At 35.4% G+C, this 8,854-nt stretch overlaps 1 pseudogene; it reads right to left on the minus strand.

Moving 5' to 3' along the window:
* Positions 1-7,514: 7,514 nt before the first annotated feature.
* LOC125166498 (60S ribosomal protein L21-like) lies at positions 7,515-7,998 on the minus strand (annotated as a pseudogene).
* Positions 7,999-8,854: the final 856 nt, after the last annotated feature.

The raw sequence follows: 8,854 nt of genomic DNA on the forward strand, positions 1-8,854 counted from the left end.
GTAGTGTGAACACCAAACCAAGAAATTGCCAGCATCTGAACAAGTCTTGCCTTTAGGGCCTAGTAAAGATAAATACTCATCTATCCAGTGCCTTCATTTCTGTAATGTCTCACTGTCCAACTTAATAAATGCTTTCTTGCTAGTTTTTTGGCATCTCTTTGAATCAGGAATGTAAACCGAAAAGGCCTAGGAGACTAAAACTGGCCCAAAGTTCTATGATGAATAATATTAGGAGACACAGAGACTAGCTCAGTAGTCCCATATTCAGTGCCACAATCTCTACCAGAGGGCAGATGGATTTGCTGCCTGGGATGCAGCTGTTATATAATTTCTAGATGCATGAAAAAATAAAGAGAAAGAATAAGAACAAATCAAGTTCTAATTTTATGAAAATAAAAGTTAAGTATAAAACAAGAGGCCCATAGAAAAGATACTAAAGACATTTACAGCTTGAAAAATAGAACCATCAACATATATTTAATCATTAGATATTGGGAAAGGAAAACATAGTGTGGATTTTTTGAAGAATACTTAGAAACTTTGGGAGAAACTTCCAGCAAAATTAGACTAAAACTATTATTTAGTTATCTCTGTATTTGCACTGTATTATAAACTATTACTGCTCAAAAGCCTAAAAAAGCCCCTGGAAAATCATGCTCATCTTTTCCATGTTGAATACCAGTAAAAAGAAAACTTTCATTTTGGTGCTGAAGAGTCTCACTAGACTTTAGTTCAAATTTTATTACCCAAAGAAGCCCTCAATTATATATTTTTGAAGTTCTTTTTTTCTTTTCACATATTAGAGAGTTTTTCCGAGACCATCATGTTCAAATGCAAAAATGTAGAATGTAGAAATCATGTGCCCAGACAATTTGAAATGATTATCTCCTAATTCAGACTCACCAGGAAAAGGGTGGTTTGACTACTCACTGTTTTCAAGGCCTCTAGGAAAGCAGTTTTGAAGTGTGTTGCAGAAGATAGAAGTGGGAAGTCAGAGGTAGCATTCCCTGGGAATGGTTCACCATTAAGATTCACTGGAGGGAGTTTGGGGTTGGGTATGAATGATGTATTATTTACATTTTTGGGGTTCTACCAAACTAGTAATAACTAGAAAGTTTAACTCATGTTCCAAGATGGTTCTTGGATGGCATGTGGAAAGTTTCAAATAAAGTGGACTTCAATTGGGGGGGGGGGGAAGATGGCTTTTGGAACTCAACTCTTTATATCAATCAGAAGGGAGGAGAAAGAGACAAAGATGGGGACACCTTTTCTATAAGGACACTCCCTAGTAGTTCTCCTTATAATCAATTGCTCAAAACTGAACATCACACTTAGTGGCAAGAAAGGCTGAGAAATGTAGCCATTTCTCCAAATAACTATGGGCCCAGTAAAAAATTGAGACTGTAAGGAATAAAGAGAACATGGATATTGGGGGACAAATAGCAGTATGTGTCTCAGTAAGAAAAGACTGGAACTGTTTAAATGGAGACCACATTAATTTATAATGCTCATCATTGTTCTTCAAAAATAAAAAAATAACTGGGGCGCCTGGGTGGCGCAGTCGGTTAGGTGTCCGACTTCAGCCAGGTCACGATCTCGCGGTCCGTGAGTTCGAGCCCCGCATCGGGCTCTGGGCTGATGGCTCGGAGCCTGGAGCCTGTTTCCGATTCTGTGTCTCCCTCTCTCTCTGCCCCTCCCCCGTTCATGCTCTGTCTCTCTCTGTCCCAAAAATAAATAAACGTTGAAAAAAAAATTAAAAAAAAAAATAAATAAATAAAAAAATAAAAAAATAACTTTTTAAAATTTTGCTGGTATATTGGAATTATGTCAGCTTTACATTCCCTTGAAGAAGTTATTCTTAGTCAAAATTTTCTCAATTTTTATGTATTTTTTAACAGTCATGAATAGTCTTATCATCTTATCTCATATATTATAATGAATAGTTTTCTAAATAATGAGATTTTCAACTAGCACACACATTTTTCTGCTCAAAATATTTACCTCTGTAGTTAATTATAACATATTCTTAAGTTTTAATTAAATTTTAAATTTAGTCTATTGTTAATATTGTTATTGTTGTTTATTTTCCATAAGAAGAGTTATAGGATCTACATGAGGACTATGTATTAGTACATGAAAGTTGGGAGAGGACCTCCACTTTAGAACACTTATGACAAGGATCTTTTGGCCAAACTGAATGTGTCAATTTCTTTTTTTTTAATTTTTTAAATGTTTATTTATTTTTGAGAGAAAGAGAATGCAAGCAGGGAAAGGGCAGAGAGAGAGGGAGACACAGAAACCAAAGCAGGCTCCAGGCTCTGAGCTGTCAGCACGGAGCCCGATATGGGGCTCAAACGCGCAAACTGTGCGATCATGACCTGAGCCAAAGTCGGATGCTTAACCAACTGAGCCACCCAGGCACCCCAAATGTGTCAATTTCTTATAACATTACTTCCTAGAGACAAGGAGAACAGGAAAGGTACACTTGGATTGTGGTTCATATTTATTAATTTCAATACTCAACACAAGTAAGTTGCCAGTAAGATAGTACTCTGTAGAAGTGCTCATTTATGTCTGCCATATGAGCTGAACTGGAAATACATTGGTGAATATAAGTCATGACAACAACCTTAAAAAAAATAATTCCAATACACTGGTGATTGAAAGTCATGACACAGCCTTGCAATCCAGCCTCAGTTTATCTCCTATAAAACAGGCATCCAAAAAAAATCCATTACTAGTTAAATGAGACATATTTACATGTTAACAGCCATGTTTGTTAGCAATCACAACAAGGGAAAATATAAAAAATTATTTTACCCTTTTCACCACATTTAGGAAAAAAACATTTTGGAACCAGCACAATTCAACACACATATAGAGTGAGATTCATCTATATTAAGAAGGTGGGTATTGCAGCTGTGAAATAAGCACAAAGTTGGGAGAAGATTTATTAGAGCACACCCAATTCCTGGCGGATAAAAGACATACATATAGGTGATTTTGTGTAATTCTGCTTCTTTCCCACAGACTTTTTGCTTTCGTATGGTGTTTAGTTACCTATTGCTGTGTAACAAATTACCCCAAAACTTAGTAGCTCAAATAACATATTTATTATAATTCTAATGAGTCAGGAATCAAGATACAGCTTAGTTGGGTATCTCTTTCACAGCCTCTCTCAAAGGCTACAATCAAAGTGTTGGCTGGGACACTTTCAAGGCTCTCCTAAGGGAAAGTGTACATTCAACTCATATGGCTGTTGGCTGGTCTCAAGTTCTTGCTGGCTGTGGTTGAGACATCAGTTCTTTGCCATGTGGGCCTTTCCACAGGGTCCCTCACCATAGGGCAGCCTGCTTTCCTCAGAGTGATTGATTAAAAGGGCAAGACAATAAATAATCCAGATGGAAGACACTATCTCTTTGTTACCTAATTTTGGAAGAATTGACATTACATCAAGCTTTCCATATTTTATTCATTTCAAGGGCATCACTAGGTCAAGCCCACACCCATAAGGAGGAAATTACACAAGGGCAAAAATATTAGGAGGCAGAGAATCATTGGGGGGTATTTTAGAGGCTGCCTACCATATCTTATGAGGTAACATGATAAGGAAAACACATGGACTCTTGGACAGTCCTTCAGACTTAAGGTGGAATTTGAGCTCTGCACCTTACCAGCTACAAAAATATGGGCAAGTCTCTGAAGGTAAATAAATGAATGCTAATAGACTCTACCATCCCTCAGTTCAGCATACATAAAATGGACACAATAATTCATAACTCTTAGGTGTGTGGTTAGGATTAAATAGCATAACTTGTACTTAACATAGTAGGAGGCATGCAGCAGATATCTCTCTGTCCCTGGTAGAAGTAACAGGTTTGTTTGTAAATTGAAGAAAAAACAGCTGCTCACAGTGACTGTCCTGTGAACTTCCTGGGTTCAACATTGGTGCCTTCTTGTAGAATAACCAACATATTTATATCTTCAGAATTCAGTAAAAGTGGTGGTTATTTTGGACTACTTTCTGTCAGAAGCAGAATATTATGACCCAACTGAAAGGAGATATTTTTTCTAAGGTTTTTTTTTCTCTTCCTGGTACTTGAGTTCAGCCAAGATACAGCAATTCCTCATTATTCTCAGTTAATAGTTAGACCTCTAAATGGTCTACTTTTTACTTGGCACTGACAGCACAACTGGAGTGTTTTGATAATTTCTGGACGTTACATATTAGAAGAGGACATGGACAAATGGGAACATGTTCAGAACAAATGATCAGATTGATGAGTGGACTCTAAAATCAGCCACGTGTCATATTAAAGATGAACTACCAGAAAGAGAATATTTAACTTAGAGGAGGAAAGACTATTGCGGTGTATAATAACTACCTTTAAACATTTTAAACTGTTATGTTGAAGAGAGATTATATTCATTATTTATTGTTTTGAAAGCTAGATCTGGAACCAATATGTTGAGAAAGATTTCAGGTTAATGTAAAGAAATGTTCAGAGAAGTCCAAAATGGATGGAGCTGAATTTTAATTTTAATTCCTCCTCCTACTAGCCGATCTTAAGAAGTTTCACTTCGCATCTCTGAGACTTGGTTTCTGAATCTGTAAATTTATAATAATGACCATATTTATAGATGTACAGTGTGCCATGTACTGAATAAGTTGCTTTGTATATGTCATTAATAATGCTAATGATGGTTCTTCTTCTTGTATACATAAGGGAAGAGTTTTGTGAAAGTAAGTTTCAGTCTTCTGCTGAAGAATTTCTCCAGTACCTGTGTGGGTGTCTGAGACATATTGGTGCAGAATATCTTTTTCTAAGTGAAGTTATTGCCTCTGTTAGTGTTCAAACCTGTCTGTATCACAATTTTATTTGGCTTATAGTCTATTCAAAGTAGAAATTGAAAATGAGTGCCTGGAGTGGGCTTTTAAAGCCATAATGGTGATGTTGAAACATCAGGTGTTTGTATGTGTGTGTGTGTGTGTGTGTGTGTGTGTGTGCGTGTGTGTCTAATATTAGAAAACTATGAGAACTTAGATTTTTCTTTGGTAGAGTCTTGAAAAGTTCACCTGATCTCTTTGAGTATCAGAATTTTTTCTGAAATGAGGGAACTGTAATGGGTAGTTCCTCTTAGTTTCACATATCTGAAGTTCTATAAATAGACTGAAAGTTGCTACATGAGTTGGAAATTAATAGGTTTCCTTAGATTTTACTTCTTGCATTTACATATCCTAATTTATGTGAAATGAAATGTCACTGCTTATTCTTATTTATACTTATCAAATATAGTGTGCATCCCTCAGGTTGCACGGGCTTTATTCCATCAGGACTCAAGTGGAAAACACATATATGCAATTTTGCAAATACAGTGATTTCAGTCATAAATATGACTACAAAATTTAAAAAATCATAGAACATTTTCTATCTTTACATAGACTTGAATTTTATTTATATATTACAAAGAGGCAGTGAGGTGGAGCTACATAAATGAAAGGAAAATGAAGAGAAAAAAGATTAAAATAAACTTCATCAACACAGAAAGCAAAGAGATCCAACCCATTTATAATTGGAGTCCTCAGTAAAGAAAACTAAAATTTAAGAAGGAAACCCATGATTACAATTAAATTATAATTCAAAATTTTTTTTAAGAAATAAAATACTTTAGTCTAAATATTTAAAAATGTGAAACACACATGAAATAATGATCCACAATGTTCAATTCTAAGACATTATTGGACTTGAAAGATAAAGAATTCCTAACGTATAAGTGAAAGGAATAAAAATCACCTATAGTAGGAAGAGCATTAGATTGTCCCACATTTCCCTCACAGCAACATTCAATGCCATTCAGATGAATAACAACTAAACAATTTGATTAAAAAAAAGTCAACCCAAGGATGTCACATCCAGCCAAACAATCCTTCAAATTGTAAAATACAATAATTTATATGCACAGATTTTCTGAACTTTTCTGAGAAAACTATCAGAGGGTGAAGTTCAGCCCACCAAATGGTGAATAAAGAACCTACAGCAAAGAGACCATGTGAGTACTATATATAAATGTTTGATTACAACCAAAATACATAGAAAAACATCTACATAGTACTTCCTTTGTACTAGGCACTGTCCTAAATTCTTGACCTATATTACCTGCAGATATTAATTAGGGTGACTAATGAAAATGTAAATATGGCATGCCTTCACAATTTACACTTATGCCTTACAATTTAAAGGTGGGACCTAGAGAAGGTTTGCAGTTTACCTTGTATAAATATTGGGATCAAATGACTTAATTCCAATCTGAAGTAAACCATGTATCAGAATATTAATTGATTTAAACATATAAAAGTAAATACTACAAAAGATAATATTGACTAAATCTGGATGGAATGAGGGGAGGGTAAGAAAAAAATATAGGATAATGCTAAAATCATTGTATAGAGGTATGATGGACCTCGTTTTTAAAATACCAGGCTTAAAGTAAGATATAAAATAATAAAAGAAATCCCTATAATAAAAATGAAAAAATTAAGTATTTTTTAATTACAAATATACATACCAAACAAAGAAAAAAGACTACATACTGAAAGACTTTTTAAAAACCATAAAAACAGAAAATACACATAAAATATAGTCAGAACTAAGGGATGACATAAGTTCATATTTATGAATATGGTTTAAAAGAAAAGACAAAGATTTATCAAAAGAAAAAGATTTTCAGATTGGATCACAAAGTAAAACCTAACTCTGTGCCAAGTACATGAAATATACCTAAATCCTAAATGAAAGTTAGAAAATCCATGTAAGTATACCATGAATATCAGGCAAATGCAAATAAACAAAAGCAAGGATTTTATGTTATCAAAAATGGCAGCATAGCTTGTTACAGAACAATTTTTGCTTTGAGTATAACTAAAATGTAAGAATCACACACACATACACTCATGCACACATACATACACACACACACAGAAAATCTGTTTTGAAGCACTGGAGAGCGAGACATAGAGATCTCAGAGAGGATCAAAGATACCATAAAGAAGGGTGATAAAAAGAGAAAATCCAATATTCAGTACTATTTTTCTATTTGACTTTTGTTAGTTTGCAGGCTGCAGCTGAGAAAGTGAGAAGCTCAACAAAGTCTCCAGTAGTCTTTGAGAATTTGGAAACAAAAATTGGACTTTGGGATCTTCTAGAAAGAGAGGTCTGATATGTAATCCAGGCTTTCAAATGATATTCCTGATGGGATACACTGTATAAAGAATAAGGGAGAAACACAAATAGACCAACCCTCCTAAAGAATGAGGCCTAGTCTAGAAATTTTCAATTCCTCATTGGCTTAAGGTGATCTGCCTTCAGCCTATTTGCCTAAAACAAAATGAATCCTCCTTTGAGGAAGATAGCATCATCTAGAACTTCAGATTATCCCTATAACTCTCCATTTATTTATTTTTTGTTTGTATTGTTTTACAGTCTTGAGGCTTTTGTATTTCTTACACATATTTTTTACATGAATTCATGCCATGAGTTCACAGGGAGCAGCTCAGGTTCCTTTCCACTGGTTCTCACAAAATGTTCTTCTCTGGGTGGAGCAAGCTGGCACTTCAGTTGAACCCAACTGCCTTTCTCTTTGGCTTCCTTCTTTTTCTGATCATTTTCCTTCACACGCTTCAAGAAGCTATCTCGGTTCTTTGAACACTTAATATTCTCAATAGGGACATTAATTCTCTTGGCAAAAATCTTGCCCTTCATTTGTTTACAACAATGCCAACAGCATGCTGGGTAACATTGTAGACTCTTCCATTTTGCCATAACATTTGTGGGATGTTCCTTTTTGAAAAGTGCCCATTACCTTGATGTCTACAATATCACTTTTCTTGTAGACTCACATGTATATGACCAAAGGAACAACTTCATGTTTTCTAAAAGGCCTAGAGAACATATCATGGCTGCCTCTCCTCTTTCCTTTTGTGTTGGTCAATTTGGCAAGTTACTGGAAGATGGCAGTTCTGTATTAAAAAACCCTATAAATTTTCACTGAAAATGCCCGTCCTTGGAATGCCTGAGTGGCTCAGTCAGTTAAGTGTCCAACTTTGGCTCAGGTGATGATCTCATGGTTTGTGAGTTCAAGTCCCACGTCAGAGTCTGTGCTGACAGCTTAGAGCCTGGAACCTGCTTCAGATTCTCTGTCTCCCTCTCTCTCTGTCCCTACGCCCACTTGCACTCTGTCTCTTTCTCAAAAAGAAAGAAACATAAAAAAAGAAAAGAAAACATTTAAAATGTCTGTCCTTTCATGAAAAAAATTAACAGGCAGATATGAAGACAGACCATGTGAAAAAAAAAAGGCAAGAGGAAAAACAACTAATTGAAACAGAACCACAAGTAATACAGATATTGAAGTTACCAGATGCAAATGTAGGCTGACTGTGCACTTTTAACAGGATTTAAAAGAGTATGTCAAGCCTTTATACTCTCAATTTACAACTAAGAGAAAAAGGTAAATTACAAAAACTACCTTTGAAGAGGCATCCTAGAGCTATGGAAGCTATGAGGGTGAAATGGCCCTAAATTACATAGAGGTAATTATTATTCACCTCACTCATAGGTGAGGAGATAAATAGTGGCTGAGTTTGTTTGTTTTTTTATGGGGGATTTGTCAGTTCTTGATATGGGGTGAGGTGTGTAGCTTGCCCAGACAGAGGGCAATAGTTAAAAGAAGGAGAAAGCAATGTGGTCTTTGGCAGTTGTTGGGGGTAGAGAGACAATATTGAAGGCTTGAAGTCTGCAGGTACATAACCATTTGCCACAGAAGACATTTGCTATATTCTAAGACTACATAAAAAGCT

This window comes from Prionailurus viverrinus, chromosome B2, assembly GCF_022837055.1.
Source record: "Prionailurus viverrinus isolate Anna chromosome B2, UM_Priviv_1.0, whole genome shotgun sequence".
Classification (NCBI taxonomy): Eukaryota; Metazoa; Chordata; class Mammalia; order Carnivora; family Felidae; genus Prionailurus; species Prionailurus viverrinus.